Here is a 20,845-nt window from a genome sequence, read left to right as displayed (position 1 = left end):
CTCATTCTCCTCTTTCCTTTCTTCAGTTTTGATTAATACAAACATTTACAGGAAAAAGAGGATCCTGTTTAGATGGGTTTGGAGTTCATATACCCCTTTTGAAGTTATCACCTTATGCAGTATGCTAATTTCCACAGCAACCACTTAACAGGCAGATAGTATAAATATTATGCTGAGGATTAACTAAAATATAAAGAAACAAGGGATCCCATTTTTCTGAAAATTTGACTAGTATTAAAGCAAAACCAAAAAGCATACAAAATTTATGCTGTAACAGTAATAATTTTACATTGAACTTGAACATGCCATCTATATCTTCATACTGAACTGATATAGAATTTTCCTAAATGTTTTTGCTGTAAAAAATGCTGACTTGTCAGGAACTACTGAGTGCATTGATTTCCCAGATCTAGGATAAAATTTCTAAAGTCAGAGACCTTCTCTTCCCTCCCTCCCTCTCTCTTTGCTTATGTTCGCCCATCTCCCAAATCCCCGAAACTGAACCATATGTGGCCCTGGGAAAAAGTCTCCATCTCCGTACTGACCACGTGTTCACGATCCCTTTGCTCCAAACTATGGAAAGTCTTCCACTATTTAAGTTCTAGAATCCCTCATTTTAGTTTTCACAAAATGTAAACTGGAAAAAAAAAATTGCTAATTACAAGTTTCAAGGATCCCAGTAACAGATAAAACAAAGATTTTGTGGCCATCCTCGGAAGCAGGGAGAAAGCTTTAACAGGTTTTGTTCCAAGTCCAGATTTGGGAAGACATTTGACACAAATAACGCCACTTCAGGCTCTGTTTTATCTTTCTTTTTGTTTCAGTGACATGAACTTAAACGTGACAGATTCTGCGTCCTCAAGTAATTAATTCTAAGTCAACCACTTGCCATATGCAGAAGTGGTTACCAAAATAACCACTCAAGGCAAGGCAGTTATCCCCAAAGTGTGTGCAGCCACACTGCTTGCTCAGCACACAAAGAGCCTTGCAGAGCTCAAACTTGACAGAGAAGGAAAAATAGAAAAATAAAAATAAACTTTTAATTGCGGTATTATTAGGGGATACATATCTAAACCTTGTCAGTGAATTGTTTTAAAGAAATGAGTCATGAAAACTGGCATACTGATGAAATTTTCCTATGGTTTTGTTGCTTGAGATTGACTTTTTCTCTTTTTCTTTCTCTCTGTTTTTTTAATGTCTATAAACCAGGTTTCTCCCTAGGAGATGGCATCCAGCGCACAGCACTCCTCTTCAAAAACCCTGAGTAATTCCCATGCAAAAGGGGATTTTCCAGTCCGTACAAACAGAAACCTGCAACTCAAGTTTTCCTGCAGAAGGCACTGACAGTTTCTCTTCCTGGCTTCTCTGACACTGAGCTCTCGTGTCATTCCCTACCCAGCAGGGACAGCACTCGGGCAATAACGTGATGGGAGCTGCAAGACTAAACCCAGCCCTGTTGTGTTAGAGAGCAGCTTCCCCAGGAGGCAGTTTTCTTTAGCTCAATGGCTTAAAAAAGGAAGGAACTGAGTTAATAAATTGTGCTCAGGTCTGCCTTTTTCCCTTTTCTGAAAATGAAAACAAATGCCAGGATAGATAAATTCAAATAAAACGGAAAGTAGGCTGCAAAACATAAACACATCTAACATTTTCCTGCTGCTGTTTCTCCTCAGAAAACGTTCAAATCAATCAACATTAAACTCCTAGCACATTGTGAACATAAATCAACGCGAGTACCTACTGGTTTTGTTATCAGACATGCTATTTTTATAAGAAATACATGAATTCAGTTAATTTTCAGATTCCACTTTTCTCAGATTACTGGTTGCCATTTCTAGCCACTCAAAAGCTATTTTGCTGCAGTTTATGGAGGCCAGATAATCTGTGTCGCTCACAGGCTACCAACAGACACTGGCAGACAAGGGGAAAAGAAAAAGCTAAAGCAATATGCGCATAGACAGAATTAGCCTCCTCCTCCTTCAGAAAGCAGAAAAGACAGACGGGTCCCACACAGGACAACCTCTCTGAAAAGCAGTTTGGCACTTTGCTCCTGCCTAGGAGGTAGACAGGCAATAAACCACTTCCTTATACTTTAACATCAAGCAGCAGCAGCTTGAGTCTGGAGATCCAGAGTTTTTTGAATCCTCTCCAGCTTCTGACAACTCAGCCCATGAAATCTGATTACTTCCAGGCACGGAGATACACGGGCTGCAGCACAGCACACACCTGGACCTGGGGACAGCATCTGCTGCCTGGACACCACACCATTCGTGTGGGAACACATCCCTGAGAGAGAGAAACCACTTTCCAGAGTGGAGTTGGAGCTGTCTGTAGAGTGACACAATCAGTTCCAGTTTTCTCTAACAGTGAGGGGTTCGAATACTGTCATGATAAGGAATCGATAGGCTCCCAAAAAAAACCCCATCCCAAAACCAAAAAGAAAACCAGCAGATCTGGCAGTTCACTTGTCACTGCTGTTCTGTTGGTTATCTACTCCGCAATGACACTCAAGGGTTGGAAATAGTTCTACAGTTCATGAAAGATACCCCTGTCACTAAGAGAACTGGGATAACAGAGCTGAACTCTTCATTTAGATTTTAGACACTTTTTGACCTGACCTCCAATTCCTTCCTAAAGGAACTTCCAGAACTGGCTTCTACACTTCCTCCTTCCTTCCCAATCTCACACGTTTCTCATCCCAAATTTAAGAAGTATATCTTCCTCTTCACTCAGTATAAACTATTACTAAGCCTAAACATGGTTACTGCACCTCTGCCATCATCATCATTCACCAAATTCTTCCCTGGCTTCCCAAAATATCACCAGCTGTCTGACATTCCAGCCTCTGACACATGCAACTTTCCATACCCCTCCCATCTCCACTATGTCTAATTTATCTTGTATAACCCAAGCTCTGACAGAGTCTCTCTCTTCTTTCCTAGCAAAATGCTTATGATGCTCTCATTTCATACGTCAAATAGTGTGGCATCCTATTCCCTACGGAACACAATCTGACTTGATATTTAATTAGGGATTTGAAAAAAGTGGCCCTTAGCACATTTCTTTATCACTGACTTACTCTCCTTAACATCCTCACCCTGTTCTTCATCACCAGCCATTTATTCTCCTGCCTTCCCCTGGCACAAAGTGCTGTATCTCCCCGAGGCCTCCGGGCTCTCTCTGGAACTGGACTGTGATGTCACACAGATTGGTTCTCACTGCTGCCCTGGGGCCACTCACTGCCTCTCCAACGTGAAAGGCTCAGAGGCTGTAACTGTGTCCTGCAGAGGCAATTTGAAAGAAACTAAGAGCAATTAAGAGATGAAGGTGTGAAGGAAAAAAAATAAATAAATCCAAAAGGCTCAAGACTTGGGGCATTTAGATTTTATCTTAAAATTAACAAGTACACCTGGGAGATTTGGACAAATGGCTATTTTCCAGCATTACAAATGACAGATAATGTTATACTGTGTGTTCGCACTGGGTTTAGTGGTTCGTTTGACAAGTTTACTGCTTTTGTGCTTTAGGAGACTTAGATACTGTGGGACTTCACATTCAAGGTATTTCATCATAAACCAAAGTAATCAAAACTGCAGGGCAAGTAAAGAAAAAAATAGCTAATGCAAAGCTTGAAGATATTAAAAATGGAAACTGTTATAGTTACCAATTAACATTTAGATTGCCTGTATAAAGGGATGCCATAAATTCTCAGACCTCAGGTACAATAATTCCTTTTAATATCTCACTGTATCACTGCCAAAAGATTGTCTCTTTGCTATGGACCATTTCAAGGAACTTTTGTGCACTCTTTGGTTTCCAGAAGGTATTGGTGCACATGAATGACATCAGCCAACACATTTCTCTTTGTCATCTAACCAATCCACAATTAGTTTCTTCCCACAGAACCTCTCTAAGAAGCAGCAGAGGCAGCTACAATTCTTCTGAGTGTTATTCAAAAGGAAAGGTACCAATTTAACGGCACTGAGTAAATGCAATGTTGTTAACGGAAAGAGGTAATTTCCTACATCTCTATCATTAAGTTCTGCATAATGCACCCATAAATTTCAGCTGCAGCCTGCACTGAAAACAGAATTTGGCTTTGCCTATACACTATGTTCTGAGCTCATTAGACCTATGAGTGAATACCTGAGAAGTTTTTGCACTGTTTTGTATTGTGTTTCTAGCAGAGTTTTGGCACTGTAACGAGAGTTCTATTCTAAGCATCAAAATAAGCAATTTTTAGTTTCAAATTAAAAATAATTGGACTTCCACATCATGGAGTTTCTTAGTGGAATTTTTACCATAAAATCTCTCACTGTGTTTTAAAAGAGAAACAAATTGCAAAAGGGTTATCTTATTAGGAACAAGCACAAACTTTACCTCTTGGTTTTGCACTATTTTGCATTTAACACATACATATAGACAATTTTTTTATTATGAAAACAAATAAACAACAAACTGGTGAAAACTTGAGGAATTTCAAATTAATAACAATCCCTTTGCACCCACAGTAACACAACACAAGTAACTCAATGGGCTGGAAACATCCCTGCCCTATAGTCACACTGTTGTTCCGGGTACCTGTAGAAGTGAATTTCAACAGCAGGAGGGGCCAGTCGGCTCAAAGTTCATTTTCTGGAAAAAGGCTAAAATGATGGGATCAACCAACCAACAACAAACAAAAAGCTCCACAAACAAACAAAAAACCAAAACAAAGCAGAAGAAAGTACTAAGATGAGCAGGCTGAAAACATGAATCACAAGGGAAAAGTGAAAGAGCTGAACACAGAAGGAAGCAAACAGAAGAGATGAGTATTATTATGATTCAAATAGATGAAGGATTGCTGCAGAGAATAAGAGAAGAAATCTGTTATTTAAGACCACTGCCTGGAGGAGAAAATTAAACCAGTGCAAAGAAAATTTAAGTTGTGTATAAGGAAGCACCAAGGACAGCGAAGCTTTGGAACAGGTGGACTAAGGGGTTTCAGAGTTAGGAGTTTTTAAGATGACATCAGGTAAGTACCTCTTAAATATGACACCAGGTTCTTGCTCCTGACCTCAGGCAAGATAAGCACTTCAGGCCTCTTCCAGCCTTGTGTTGCATCATTACTGGGAAATTACATCAGGAAACAATTCAGCCCTCAGCTGAACTCAAGCTTGTAGGTGGCACGGCTGCCATGCTGAAATTTGCTTCAGATTTCTGTCTTATGCCTCATTTCTCTGTTCATTTGCCTGTTGCCAGAGAGGCTAAGATGAGCTTGCTCAGACCGGACAAAGCAGACAGCTGATGCAGGAAGCTCAGATATAGAAGTATGATGAGAGTTTAATCAGAAAACCTGCCCAAGGTTCTGCAGCAATTAAACACTGCCAGAAATCATCTTTGATGCAATAACCTAGTTGATTACAGAAACTGCAGTAGGTTTCCTAACAATGCCTGTAAGGCAAACACCAGAAGAGGAAAAGATAAAAACAGGAAAGCATGCAAAAATCCTAAAATACCCTAAGCATCAATCCTAGACATTTCATTTTGGAATCGGTCTCTGCCATTGAAGAACCCTCAAGAATAAAACAAACAAACGAAATCACAAACACACACAACACAAAAACCCAAACCAAATAAACACACACAAAACCAACAACAAAATAAGACCCTAATCTTTTATCCGTAACAGTTATTCAAAGAGATCAAGTCTTGCAGAGAAATTAAAATGAGCTGGCAGACAGGAAGAGTGCTGCACAGTGCATTTCAACCTGGTCTCTCTATATGATGCAGAAATGGGTTTTAGCCAAGTCTTTTATAATATTAGCTTTTCTATTCCACAGCAATACTTTCCATCCTTGCTTTCACAGCTATGTGCAGTCCCAGCCTTCGTTCAGACATTTTGACATTCGAACATCAAGAATCAAATCCATCACTACTCAGTCTAGCCAGCAGCATCTGAAGTAATCATCCCTTACTACCTTTAACATAATAACACAGACTTACTGACTCACTCCTTTCATTAGCACTGAAAATCTGCAATATGAGAATATTCCCAATGATTTTTGTGGTCTTTGGAACACGACAGGTACTTGGCATGTAAATCTACAGGTGCGTATACATGCAAATGGACAAAATGTACTCAAGAAACAAAATTCAAAAGAGGAAAATTCTGACTCTAACCCAAATCATTGCGTCTTAGCAATGTAAGAGTCTAGAAAAATCACATTACTTGTAAGTAACTGAAAGAGTCTGTGGTATTCTTGCATAGTAAGTTTTCCAGGGCAAGATGTTACCCTTAACATAAAGAGAAAATTTAACAGACAGCATCAGGAAGGGAAATTTACACCAGTGTTTGTTTTTGTGGGATTTATTTGTTGGTTTTATTTTTTAATTAAACCATTCATGTATAAGAAGGTTGATTTCACTTGTGGTCTCTTCACATCTCTACAAAAGAGGTACTTAGGACACTGATATCTGCCCCACAACAAGAAACATTGTGGCAATCTGCACTAAAGCCTCTGAAGGTGAGACCAACACAATGCTATGAAACACAATGTTCAAAAGATTTAAGCAATACAGGCAGTTTCCAACAGTCATTCCAGTTAACAGAAATATTCAAGTACGGTTTCCAAAACCCTGGGGAAATTCTGCACTTCCTTGGAGAATTCATTGAATGTTCTAATTTTTTTTCTTAAGAATCATTTGCCAGAAAAATCTCAAGCAAAGCTCAAATGTTTCCATATCAATGACCAGCTTAAAATCAAGAACAAAATAATGAGTTATCAGCTACATTTGCATAACTAATTTCTGATATTAGTCAGCCCCATATTAACTTCATCAGCTCCACTGGAGTTGCTCTTACTGATGTAAGCAGGATCAAAATCTGATCAAAAATTTTAGGCTAGCTTTGGTTCCAGTTCAGAGCTTCGCTTTCTGAAACATTTGTTCCATTTTTGGCTATAATTATAGCAGGCTTTACAGCAAATAGTTATTGGAACTAATTTGTACTTACATGAATAATTATGAATGAGAAGAATGCTTGCTTATGGTGCTCTCTAACATCTGGAGAAGACCAGATGCACAACAGCAACTGTCTAGATGCTGTCATGAATTTGTTGCTATTTATTCACTGAATGCTGCTTCTTTTCTCTTCTGATGATAAATGGTCTAATGGAACCTCATACATTTCCCATCAACTTGCGTCATTGGTTTAGTGAATTACTGAACAGCGAAATCACATTCACTTGACAAAGATAGTAAACAAAATAACTACTCCATACATATTAATATCCTTATATTAATCAATACACATAAGCTACCTATTCCAGAAAGCTTGCCTTTTTTTTTTTTATTCCTCTGTAAGTTCACATGTAATTAATTACAACTTCTTTCTTGCCTGAAATATCTTTAAGGGACAAAACAATTGGTTTATGGCTTGTCCCTCCCCATACCCAAAAAATTCCAACACATTGTCACCACTAAGATGATATTTGATTGTCGCAATTTTAAAATATAAGATAATAATGGGCTGCAATAATTAAGCAGCTTTCTGTCTTTTTCTTCAGTGTTGTTTTTCTGCCTGGGCATTTAAGTTTCATTTTTAGGCATTTTTATTTTTGTAGAAGAATAGGATGGGGCAGAGTCAGGCAGATGCTGCCTGAAATCCTTGGTTTATAATACATATAAATTAAAAATCTACTACACGAAGCATTTCTACCACATGCACAACTGCACTGAAAGAATGTGTTAGCACTGGGTTTGTTTCCATGTTTAAAGGTAATCAACAACATCGCCACCGCAAATAAAAAAAAAATAGCTTTGAATTACACAAGTTTAAAACAATTAAGCTGTATGAACAATATGCAATGCTTTTCTACTGCACTTCAGAAAATGACTATTATTGAGCTTGCAGTCTTTGAGGCTGTAATTCAAGCACTACAATTCCGACCACACAGCTCAGGTCAAAAAATAACAGATCAAGCTGACAGAAGGCAAGTTGATGAATTCTCACATGATTTTACAACATAGACACAAACAGACAAGAATAGAAGCTAGTATACAATAAAATAAAATATATCTGTGTTACTGTTGCTGATGTAAATATTGGCTTTTATTGCTGTCACTGTCTTTCACAGGTTACAGTATTCTCACATATTTTATTTAATCAAGCTTTCTAGACCCCACCGTCTTTCCTGCATTTCAGCATTACGAGGCACTAGCATCAGTTACTGTCTGTGAGAAGCATGCGAGGAATTACCCCAAAAAATCACTATCCCACAAAGTGAATTGCATTGTGCAAAATAAAAAAGGCAGGCTGAGGCTTTATAAGATGACTCTGGTTAAAGCCACATTGGAGAAACTTTGACATTTTACTATTATAAACACAGCAATGTTTTAGAGTCCCACATTTCAAGGTCCTTAAAAGAAACAAGATTAGTAAAACTAACAAAAGAGAGGGTTGAAGACTGAGGAATTCCTGCATGTATTTTTTTTTTTTTTTTTTTAACCCAAAAGAGTACACTCCTATTGCAGTACTATTTAAAGAATGAGGCTAAATAGTGATTTTAAATTGCAACCTCAGATATTGTTAAAAGTTTTGCATCTCTTTCTAATTTCCACAGCAGCCCAAAGCTGCAGCCAGCCCACCAAGGGTTCTTTGGGGATTTTTCCCACCTGTGCCTTCTCTCCCAAGGAATACTTGGGCAGGAGTGATGCCGTGGACAGCACAGTGACACCTTGCTGTAGTACCCAACCTTCCACCCCTACCTACACACTCTGCAGTTTCCACCACTGTGGGCACATCACCCCCAGCATTGTCTTCCCATTGCTTTACATTTTTCATCCATCTGTTTTGAATGTGGGTGTCCAGAATGCCATGACTATTGCAGCAGTATCAGGTCTCCTGCATCCCTGCCCCATCCTTGTCTAACTCAGTCTTAAAAACTTCCAGACAGGCAAAGGCTCCGCTGCACCTCAGGAAATCCTTCTTAGTGCACCACAGTTAAGCTCATATTATCTCCTGTCTCTAAAGGAAGAAGACAGAAATTTATCTCTTCTCTGTACAATCACTTTGGCATATTTATAAAAATTCATGAAGCTACAAAGAACAAAGTCAGGGATAGAACTGTAACTCTCGATGTTTCTTTGTCAATTATATTTTCCAGTCTTCTGATAATTTCTGTGACTCTCTCCTGGATTCTGTCCATTTGGAATCCAAATTTGTGGTATCACATCATGCTTGCTCAGAGTCTCCAAACAGCACACTTAGGGTTATCATGTTTCCACTTGTTTCTATTATTCCAGCACTTCAATTCTTCAAATTAATTTTGTGCAAATGAGAACTCAAGTTTCTCAATAACCAAACTAGATAAATATGGACTTACCGCTGAAAAAGTCAAGTGTTCGGGTATTTTCATATCTTTTTCAACCCAACAGAAACTGTCAGACAACGAGAATTTCTAGTGTAATACAGCAAAACCACAGGGAAAACTGAAGGACTAATACACACAAAACACACAGGTTTAAAAACCAAACTAGGATATAAAAGTTTCTCAACTCCAGCTTGTGTGAAATAGCAGTTGGGCCCAGCGACACTATACATCCCCAGGGAATATTAATCAAGTCAACAAAATTAAAGCCTCAGAAAACTAGGATGAATAGGCACTTAACCATGTAATTTCCTCTACATTTACATATTTGCAAGAAAGGGTTTCACCCTAACTCAGGATTAAGGCTTAGATTTCACAGAGTACAAGAGGAAAGGTTTCTATTTCCGTTTTAAAGTTACTGTCCAAGGTGCTGGGTAGGGCGCTATAAAACTCTTTCTCTGGAAGGTCTGAGACTAACAGCACAGTATTGCTCCCTACTGTGTTTACTGCAGCATTAGAAAATAATATGCACTGTTTAAAACCAGCTTCAACCTGTATCATCTTGTCTGCATGACAGAGTCCTTTAGAAATATATCTGTCTATGCAGAAACTCTTAAATAACATTGAATCCACTTTCTCTCCTCTGTATTAAGGCATTATGTGTGTATTTCAATCTGCTTGTACTGTCCTCTGCTTCATGAGCATGTCACAAGAATTTGAGAACCAAAATTCTTGTCACAGTGTGCAATGGCAGAAGAATCTGTGTAAAAATATTTTGAGCTACAATAAACAAAAGCACTGAAGCAAAACTGAATACCCAGGACAGAGCAGCCGTCGGTGCTACTGCTGCCAGATGCCGAGAAAGCCATTGCACAGAGCAGCATCCTCCAGCCCAGCAGGCCACAGCAGCGCACAGCTCATCAATCACTGTTTTTAATCTCATTACCACCCCAGGGTTTTCTTTTCCCTGAAATAAGTTTTCTTGCCCTTTGGTAGCTTCGGTAACCACAAAAGTGACTAACGTTAAATGACATCATTTGTCTCCTCTATATTCATTTACACACAAACTTTGAGATGATAGTTCAAATTAAAGATGATGTTTAATTTGTCATGAAGTTACATATGTGTCTGCTGCTAGCACTCATTGAAACCCAAGCGACTCAATATCCGATTGTATTCCAGTAAAGAACGGATACAACAGAAAGTGTTCGGTTCTCACAGCTGCACTTGCAAAGGAGGTAAGTGCAGTGTAGCGTCTAAGTTTAGGCTAATGGTGTGCTGTTAGAATGAATATATATAGCACACATCTAGTCACTGCAAATAAAGTATTCCAGTGCATTGCTTTGGAAACAAGTCTCAGGATAATACACCAGCCTGACAGATGAACATTTAAAGACTCAAATCTCAGGGCACCAAATCAGCTCAGCTATTTTAAATCATTGTTGTAAATACTGAATATGAAATGAATAAAACTAATTTAACAACAAAAAACATTACTTATTTCCTTAGTGCTGTTCTGTATTTAATTCTTCTCAATAACATATCTCTTGTGAGGTCTATGACAGCTCTCTGCAAAGATCTTAAATTCTACAGCAAGTGTTAAGGTAACCTATTACCTCTTCCCACAAATGCAGGAAACAGGCAAAGAAGTGAAGGTGACAACTGTTTGCACAGCCAGCTGGATCCACTTCTAGCAGGGCCAGCCCTGAGCTTCAACCTGTTAGAAGAGAACCTGTACCAGTTACGACTCCTCTCCTGGCCCAGGTGCTAAATTTGATAGTTTTACACGGTGTCAATAGTTTTATCATACAAGATAAAACACATCTACAGTAGAAAGAAACCCAAACTTCAGCCTCCAGGCAGGACAAGAGAGCTTTCAGATTTATTTATTTATTTATTTATTTTAAGCTTTTGCATTATTATCATAGATATTAAGAGGAGATGCAGTCTCAAGAGCTGGCAGCAATAAACATTTTAGGAAATATCTGACTGACTCGATCTAAGTTTTCACATTCAGAATTCAGCACTGCTGGAAATTCCATCTGCCCCTCTCCCCAAAACTGGGAAACTCCCTACCCTGCATTCCCATCCTGCAGTATTAACCAGCCTTCCTCCATTAGCCCTACTCTGCAGAGCAGCTACAGAAGACATCTCATTCTCTTCCATTCCCACCAGCCTCACACTTCCTTCAAGATACCAGCTGAAGACACATTCTAAGCTATTAATTATGGCTTTTCATTGGCGTTGAGCAAGAAGTATTTGAACTGGACTTAGTAGAACCTGGTATTGGAAGTCATGCAGGAGAAATAAATGGCAGTATAAACAGTGACGCATGTGAGGAAAGTAACGTCCCTCCAGGGGAAGGGCAAACTAAAGAAGAGATGCTTGGTATTTTTATATATTCTTTCTGTGAGTGTACAAGAGAACTGCCCCAAAATAAATATCTACAATTCAGAAACCATACCATACACCCTGACTGAAGGAGTACTGTTGTGAAATATTGTATGGATGGCAAAAATAACAGCTTTAGCTACAAATTTCAAAGAACCTTTTGTTTTATGTTATCAAAACTCTCTGCAGATGAGATTTGAAATTTGAATCCAAGTTGCCACATTTAATTATTAAATAAATCTTGGACTAAATCTTCTGAGCCGATTTTAATCATTGAATAACTTCCTCCTACAAATCCTTCCAAAGAAGAAAACTCATAACATTTAATATAACTGTATGTGTATGGCTTTTTGAGCTCTATAACATGGAAGTACAAATTATAACTGTAAAACATTAACTCTGGAACATCTGGGGTATATTATTGACATTTCTCTGACATTCTTGCCTATCTTGCTGTACAGTTGTCCTGCGGTGGTCACACAGCTCTGCAGAGGCTTGACAGTTTTCAGTAGGGTTAGGTTTGAATTAAGTCCCCAGTTTTTACCACTTCCGTCTTCAAAGAACAAAGTTGGACTTTCAATACAGAGCTGAATTTTCGTTTAAGCCTCATTAACAGCACCTGAGATTTTAAAGAAGCTGAACAAAGAATGATTTTATAGGTGAAGATCAGGCCTATCTTTTCAGCATGGACACGCCAAGACTAACTTCTCCGAGTATATTTTGCTAACCAAAATATTGCTGCTCAACTGGTTTTACCTTGTTTATTTAAGTCTAAATATTGGATTAGATTTATCCAAGACATGTAAGCAGAAAGTACCTAGGTATGCTAAAAGCTAACCTAAACTAAGACAACTGCTTCCATTTTCTGAAAAAAGGATTTTCTTAAAATATGCTTATACACAAGTCAGTCAGATGCTACTGTCAATTATCTTACTACTTTTTAGGTAAAAATATATCCCACTTTACTTTAAATCTATAGAAGTCAGTGAATGATAGTTAATTGCTCAGTCATGTAGCGTGTACAGCTGGAGAGCAAATAATGTCTGTTCTAGTTTCCCAAACTTGTTTTAAGTATGTTCTCATGGGTCCTCCCGTAATTCCCTCCAGTCCGTCCCTTAGCCAGACATACATCTCTCTTCATCTCCTGAACCAATTTGTTCTATTTTTGTTACCACTTTACATTCAAGGTAATGATGAGACTTTTGTCCTTGGTCTCCAGACAGCTGAAAATCTGGGCCTGGATTCTTTCATCTGTTTCATGCATGCTAATGTGCCTGTGCTGAGCCCCACTGCTTTCTGATAGTGCTAATAAGAGCGAGTTTCTATACATAAGTATCCAGTTGCAAAAAAATCAGTATCCATGTTTTCAGCAGACAAGTACTTTCAATATTTATGATGCACAAATGTCTTTTTCGACATCAAGATAACCAGTAAGAGCTCCTTGTTTTAATAAAAACATTCCCACGCATATGTTGAATACTTCAAAGTGCTTATAGATTACTGGCTACAGTATATTTTCATTCATTTATGTTTGCTGGTCTTGAGACTATTTTTACATTAGAAGATCATCAATAAAAGCACAGACTTGCTAGGAATTTAATGTAGATGCACAAAGGGTATTTTCAGTGCCCTTTTAAATGGTATGTTCCAGAAACCTAAAAGGCAAATATTCTAAAATTTTTCTTCAGGTACTTATGCAAATCCCACTATTTAAAAATATTCTGTACTATGGAAATCTTCCTTTTAGGGATAAGACTTCAGAATTCACGCACTTCAGGTTCTCTGACAACAAAATTTCCATTTCATATTAAAAACCAAAACCAACCAAAATAAAAAACACACAACCAGCACCACAAAGTCAGCTAAGAGAAGAAAATTTACTGGTTTTTTTCTCTCCATGGCAATGCAAACCTCTAGATAGGACACCGGTGTTTATAGTTGAAAATACATCTATAGTTGAAAATACATCTTTAAGTCTCATGTTTTCTTTGCAAAAACTGAGGTGAGCTACTACAGTTAGATGTCCGTAGCGTGGTACAATGAAGGTTAATATTAAGATGTTTTATTTGTATCTTACAACTGTTTTCCAGATTAGCTTATTGAATAAAAGATTAGCTGGAAAGTCTATTAATAGTTCTGAGGTAACAGTTCAAAATGACAGAGGAGACTGCTCAAAATTGAACATTACTATTATGCACTAGCAGTAGCACATATTGGCTAAGAGACAGACATAATTTGTGTTCCAAAATAAACCAGTTGTCATCAAATACTTCTCTCCTGAGGTCTTGCACAGCAGCACTGAGGCAATAGAGAACACTGTACACAGCACAGACGGGGCTGATTCCAACTTCACACGTGACAAGTGGATTATCTGCACGTGATTTATCCTCATAACATGACAGAGGTGAGTTTGCCTTTATCTTAACTAAGAATCTTAAAATAACTTCAGCAGGAAGAGATCTCTAGGGGTCACCTGAAAGAGAGGGCTGGCTCTGAAACTGGATCAGACAAGGCTCTTGTCCAGTCTGCCAAGAATGCAGGAGGTTGGACACCTCCTGGGGCCCCCATCCCATGTTTGACCATCCCCAGCACAAAGAACTTCTTCCTGATATCTAGTTGTAATTGCTCTTGCTGAAACTTGTGTCTTTTGTCTCTTGTCCTTTCACTACTCTTCTCTCAGAGGAGATCAGCTCCACCTTCTCTCTAGCCCCTCATTCCCTTTTCTGTGAAAGGCAGAATTGCTTCAAGTGTTCTGTTCATAATTTAAAAAATATTTTCCTTTTATAGCTAATGGATCAAAAGCCTCATTGAGGAAACCCTTGACAGACTGCAACTGTTATTAATACCTGGGGCAATGACACTCATAAACTGATACTAAAAACACAAAAACAACCAAAAAAAAGAAATTCCCAGAGCAAGGGAAAATAGATTCAAACACAATGAGACATGGCTTGGTCTACGCTTGTAGGAGATGCTCTTAAAAACCACCAAATCTAACAATGACCACAGAGCAGCAAAGAGGTCTAAAGGTAAAATATACTATTTGCTATTTATTTAGTGCACTATTACATCATTAAATGTGAAAACTGCAATAGAGTAAAAAGAAGTTAATTCCGTGTGAGAGATCATGTCTCACTGTTGCCTTACAATTAGCAAGAATATTGGTGTTCTCTCAAAAACTGTTAGCACTCCACAAACATTCAGACACAGTACAAAGATACACATCAGCAGACATAGCATCACTACTATTCAAGTTATTAGCACGCAAAATTGTTTAAGGATACAGGTAGCAAAAGGAAAAATTAAAAAAAAAAATCAAACAAGGTAAAAAGACTGCAGAATTCTTTTATGATTATTTTTTCAAAGATTATCTGTAATTTAAATTACTTACAAAAGGGAACTCACCCCTCTTTCCAACAGGAGACTTGTAAGCCAGCAAACTAACAGCTGAAGATCTTTATCTCAAAGAGACTGAAAGACTAAATTGTTTGCAATTTAACTATAACCTAATTCCAAAGGAATTGTGCTTGTGTAGCATTTTCTAACAGTTTATGCAAGCACAGGCCAGCTGAGAACAAACAAGGCATGAGCTGCATACAGTTCCAGATTCCTAATTAACCATACATACTACGACAAGCAGCATCAGTGCACTAAACAAGTTAACATGCAAATTATTCCTCTATCAAGCCAATACTACAGAGACAACAGAATTTGAAAGCACGGCAAAAGAATCAAGAGACTGCTTTTAAATTCCCTTCCCAATTAGGTAATCCAATTTGTTTTCTTAAACATTTGTACAATAACAGCATGTAAACGCTAGAATCGGTCTACTCTGTTGCTTTAGACACGGTACACATAAAAGAATGAGTGGCAAAGGTTTTGTGCTTATGAATAAGTAAACATCTATTCCCATAATCTTTCATATGCTTTATGGACATATTCGGTCATCAGGTGTGCTTTTCATCCTAATTCCTTTCCATGCTCACACAACAGCAAGATCTGCCTCTGAACTGAACATGAATTTAAAATATTTCTGCAGCTATACAAGGTTATACTCTACAGTTCAATACAAATTATTTTAAGTCGCCAACAACAGTCCTTGTAGAAGAAAGAGAACAAATAGGAATTGCTACACTTAGTGGATATAATGATTTAGAATACCACATGAAAAACAATGTGCCTTCCTGAAATCAAACCTCTACATACTGTTCTACATCCAGAAAAACAGAATACTGTAGCATATATTGAAAATGGATCTTAAAACACACTCCCCCTACCTCAAAGGCAGGCCTGCCGGCTACATCTGGATTAACAGGAAAGACTGAGTAGGATTTAATTATTCCCTTTGCTGGGATGACAAGAATTGGCTGCAGGGGACAAGGGCAGGGAAGCAGGGAGCAGTGCTCAGCATCACTGGCTCTTCTGCATCCTGCAGTGGTGCGTAGCCCTTATGACCTTCAGTTTGAGCCATTCCCCCAACATCAACAATACAACCTAATTCAGCACCAGGAAGTTACTGGTGATGCTACAGGAGGGGTCATATCCATCAAGCACAATAAAAACCTGCATGGAAAAATTTATATGAGGTTTTGCAATACAACTGCTCACAACAAGGAGGGAGAAGCAAAGATCTGACATCCTGTATATCAGTATCAAGCAACAGCAGAGTCCTGTAGAAATAAAGGGCAATCAGAAATCATGTGTAACTTCTTTAACATTTGGGTTGCACTTTCTTCAAAGGGAAAAAAATCACTGCATAAAAAGGACATAAAACCACACCACAATGTTAAAAGTTCTGCTGGTAAAACAAAGAAATCCAGATGGCATGTTCAGGACCGAAATACCAAGGAACTCCAAAACTTATGCTCATCATCAACCGAGACCCAAATGCAACTCAAGACAGAGCTCTAGTGGGGACAGAAATCAGTAATACAAATACAATAAGCATTTTGGGTCTCATTTGTCAGCCTAAACCTCCAGCCTAAACCCTTAAGTCTGGTGGTCCCTCTTGAGTGGACGGAGTGCTTCCTCTGCGCCCCAGAGAAATTAAGTACTTGCTGCCTGTACGTGCCTGCTTCAGCTTTTCTTTTTCTTCTGAAACACAGGGACTCCTTACAAGGTGGCACGAGTGCTGTGTGGTTATGGCTGGGTACAGAAGGCCCACAGGTCTAATTCCATTGCAGTGCAGTTCAAAGCAGAAGAATGACACAAGAGGATTGCACTGTGGACAGTTCTGCCCTTTTTAAAATTTCCACTAGTGAGAAGCAGCCAGATGCAGGGATTATCTAGATAGCTGGGTGAAAATATTGCAAGAGGTCTTGTACACATCCCAAAAATACTTGTGACAAACACAAACCCTTCCTGCAATACTGACTATAAAGTGGTTTGAAATACTACAGTGAAGAAGTTATCTCAGCCCTTTACAGGGCTACAAAACCTGAAGATGTGTAGATTATGGACAGAAAAAGCAACGATGAAAATCAGTGACTACTGATTACTTACCATATCTGATTTGAGCCATTTCAGAGCAAGGATGGTATTCCTTTCACTCCAGGAACATATTTTGTAAAAGCTATTAACTATTAGCAATCCAGAAACTGTAGGCAGGACAAATAAACTAACCAATAACAGGTGCCCTTTTAGCAGTCACATGGTGCAGACCACTTATCAAGAGAGACCTGGTTCCACATTAAGAAAGAACACCATGCTAAGAAACCCCAAGCACTTTAATCCTCACGTGATGGGGATGCAGTGGGTGCCCAGCAAAAGCCTGGGGAGGCAAATGCTGGCTTCTACCGGCTGGCAGTAACTCAATACATCATGACCTGTACTTTATAACTTATTGCTGAAGAGCTCCCAGATGAGCTACATTAATAAAGCTGTAGCCTAATTAAACCACATCCCTTCACATCTTATCATCCCGTGTGTCTGGGAAGATCAATGCAAACCAAGGCAGCCCAAGGGGAATCATTAAATGCATCTGTGAGCCATACCAGATCGACAAACAATTAGACACACAATGTGCCAATCAGTACAATAAACCAGCCTTATGGTTATGATCCTACCAGCTTAGCTTTCCTCAAGTGTACTTCCAATTAATTATAAAACATTTATACAGGAACAGTGGTATCTCTATCTACTTTAAATGCTATTAACAGTGTCAATAGTATAATTTCTATAAGTAAACAACATAGCCTTGCTCTTGCCAGGAAAGTCATACCCTACTGAAACTTTCTGTGCCATTCAGCAAGTATACAATTATATTGGTATAGGTGCAACCCCTAAAGGGAGTGGGAAATATGTGTAAACATAGTACCAGGATAATAACATTCCCCAAGAAACAGCGATTAACACATTTCAGTGAATACCAAAAAGAGAGAATACCTCAACGCCTGCACACACATTTGCATACCCAAAACAACAAGGAAGGACTTGTGAAAGGAGCCCTTACATCCCTGTCTTGTGTTAAATTGAGACCAAATGGCTGGTAGCCAGAGGGCAAATATTCTGCTGAATGCTCTGCTCTTGTGTCATTTAGACACAAACCTTGTGCTACAGCTCCAGTTAGCAAATACAGAGAATTAATTTGCCCAGTTTTGCGAAAGCACTGACATGTTCAGAAAAAAGAAAACACAAAGCCAAAAAAACAATACCAATACCAAAAGCAAGACATTTATTTTTACTTGCATACTTTCTACTTGGTTTATTTGCTTTTTGTTTTCCACTGTGCCTTAAAGAGTCTCCCTTGCTGGCAGAGATCATTTATCAAAATATATTTGAAGACCAGAAGAGTAATAGTCAATTCTGATTCAATCCAAGCAGTTTCAGTGGCTGGATCTGGTTATTTGGTTTGCAATATTAAAAAAGAAAATAAAAAATCCACAGCTGCATACCATAGCACTGCCAAAAACCAAAAAACCAGATCAACTTAAGTGACTTTGGATTATATCCAAATTCACTGGGTCTCAACTCCTAAAATCAAATTCAGTTTTCTGTTTAATCAGAAAAACAGTCAATTCAGTACAGCTATTACAAGAAGATACACTAGGATGATGTAACATCAATATTCCAGTATTAAATATTTACTTCAATCAATATTGCTTGGCAATAATAATAATAATGCATTATAAATTATGGGGCCATGAACCTGAAGTCATTATTTGGTGTAAAAGGAGCTACCAAAGATAACCCTACAAGTGAAAGACCAGAGGAATTTTTTTTCAGGTTTATTCACTATACTTACTGAGTACGCTGAGAGTTTTCCCGCAAAATAACTTTGTGTCAGGAATTAATTTTGTGACTAACAGAAACTGCACGTTTGTCTGTCTTGCACACACTTTCAGTGATTTCACATTATAGAAAAAAAAAAAAATCACATGGTATATCTTTTGGACCATACAAGAGAAAACTACCCATAGCATAGTTGGGAGCTGCAATATTGACCACCAGTGAAAACAAACAAACGAATATAGGGCTGATCAAATAACAGGAAGGAATGAAGCACACTCCAGGACAATCGGCTGTGTAGCCTCTGGCTATCAGGGGTCCTTGATTTGATGTAAGGATTTAAAATCGTATTTTTCACTTCCATGCTGACAGAAGTCACTTATACACTGAGATAGCTTCAGGAAAATACTCTAATGTAGGAGTTGTCAGTATAAATACATATTTCAGGAAAAACAAATCAAAACAAAAACCAGCTAAGCTGGAATACAGTATTGGTAGTGTTACATCTTACCTTAGCAGGCACAATATGCAAAACCAAATGATATATACTATCATACACTACATGACTGCTTGCTTGCTTCCTTCTTTCATACTTCCAGGCTTATTTTTTCTCTCCCAAAACAACCAAAGAGATTAGTATGAACAAGGTAAGTCCTATTATAGGGCTAGAGGAACAGAAACTGCAGGAATGTTACTTGCAACCAATACAAAGAGGTGTGAGGAAGGGTCAGCTCCATATACTGTATCACTGCTCAGATCAATTGTAAAGTGTATATGGGGAAGTGGGGATATAAACAATAAGTTTGTGTTGTAGAAGTTACATTTAAATAAGTGTGCTGTGAAGGAAGAGAAACAGCATGCTGGAAATGAAGACTGCCTGAAATTAATGGAAAACTTGCTCAGGTCTGACATATCAGGAAAATTGTTCACGCACGTGGAAACACAGCCCCAAAGCTCCTCCAAGGTCAGCAGGATTTGGGCTGAACAGTTAAGAAAAGGCAACCCCTGAAGCTCACTGTAGTTACACGTTCTCAGGTTTCCTAACCAACAAGGATACTACTTTTAAACTTGTCATTTCGGATGACAGGAAACTGCTTTTTTTTTTATTATTATTATTTTTTATTATTTTCTTTTCTATGGCAGACTGGAAACTGCTATTCACTACTTTGAGACAATAAGTAATTTTGAGGTGCACCGGACATTTTAATTTAGCCAACACTGTATCATGCTTTGTATTGACTTTGCCCTTTTTGTGTATTAATTGACTTATTTTTCCAGTTGAGGATATGAACTTATCATCGATTTCTTTCGAGCTAAACAGCTGAAGGATGATATATACACTGCAACTTGATGTTCTTCCAGAAAATGCCACTAGGGAAGAAAGTTTTCATTTTACCCAAGTTTTCCAGGTGAAATGGCTGAACAACTGCAGCCTCAATTCTGCAAGAAACTTCAGCATTGGATTAGTCCCACCGAGGAACGTGATTACTGCCAGCCAAGGAAGGTGCTTATGCACATGAGGTTGAATGGTAGATTGTAAACACAATTCATCACCAGTGGCAGCTACTCAGTATGTTAAATCACTTTTTTTATTCCAAATCCTCATGCATAAGGTAGTGTGAATAAAGATATTTCAAATCGGATCCTCTTCTACGGCATTTAGTAGTCTCAGCAGAGATGCCAGACATCTTTCCCGTTAATCCCTGTAGAGCAGAATATTATGATCAGGGGAGCCCTACAGCAAAGGTGCAGGCTGCATTTGAGGAGTTCCTGTCCAAAGGATGACATTATGTGATGGCTTATATGCTGCAATCAAGACTTTCCATGCTCAGGCCACCACACAAACGGAAGAAGGCTGCTAGTGCCTGCTTTCTCTGACT

General features: G+C 38.5%; 1 long non-coding RNA gene across 3 annotated transcripts in view; it reads right to left on the bottom strand.

The window, feature by feature from the left end:
• The window catches only part of LOC136107181 (uncharacterized), a 223,080-nt gene that overhangs the window by 131,079 nt on the left and 71,156 nt on the right, over nucleotides 1-20,845 (bottom strand). Inside the window, exon 1 of one of the 3 annotated variants that reach the window (XR_011741225.1) lies at nucleotides 15,144-15,197. The exons of the other annotated variants lie outside the window; for them this stretch is intronic. This is a non-coding gene — a long non-coding RNA (uncharacterized lncRNA). Of the gene's footprint in view, nucleotides 1-15,143; nucleotides 15,198-20,845 lie in introns of those variants that run through there. 3 annotated transcript variants of the gene reach the window in all.

This window comes from Patagioenas fasciata, chromosome 13, assembly GCF_037038585.1.
Source record: "Patagioenas fasciata isolate bPatFas1 chromosome 13, bPatFas1.hap1, whole genome shotgun sequence".
In the NCBI taxonomy this organism is placed as follows: domain Eukaryota; kingdom Metazoa; phylum Chordata; class Aves; order Columbiformes; family Columbidae; genus Patagioenas; species Patagioenas fasciata.
This window is presented reverse-complemented; position numbering and strand designations above follow the sequence as displayed.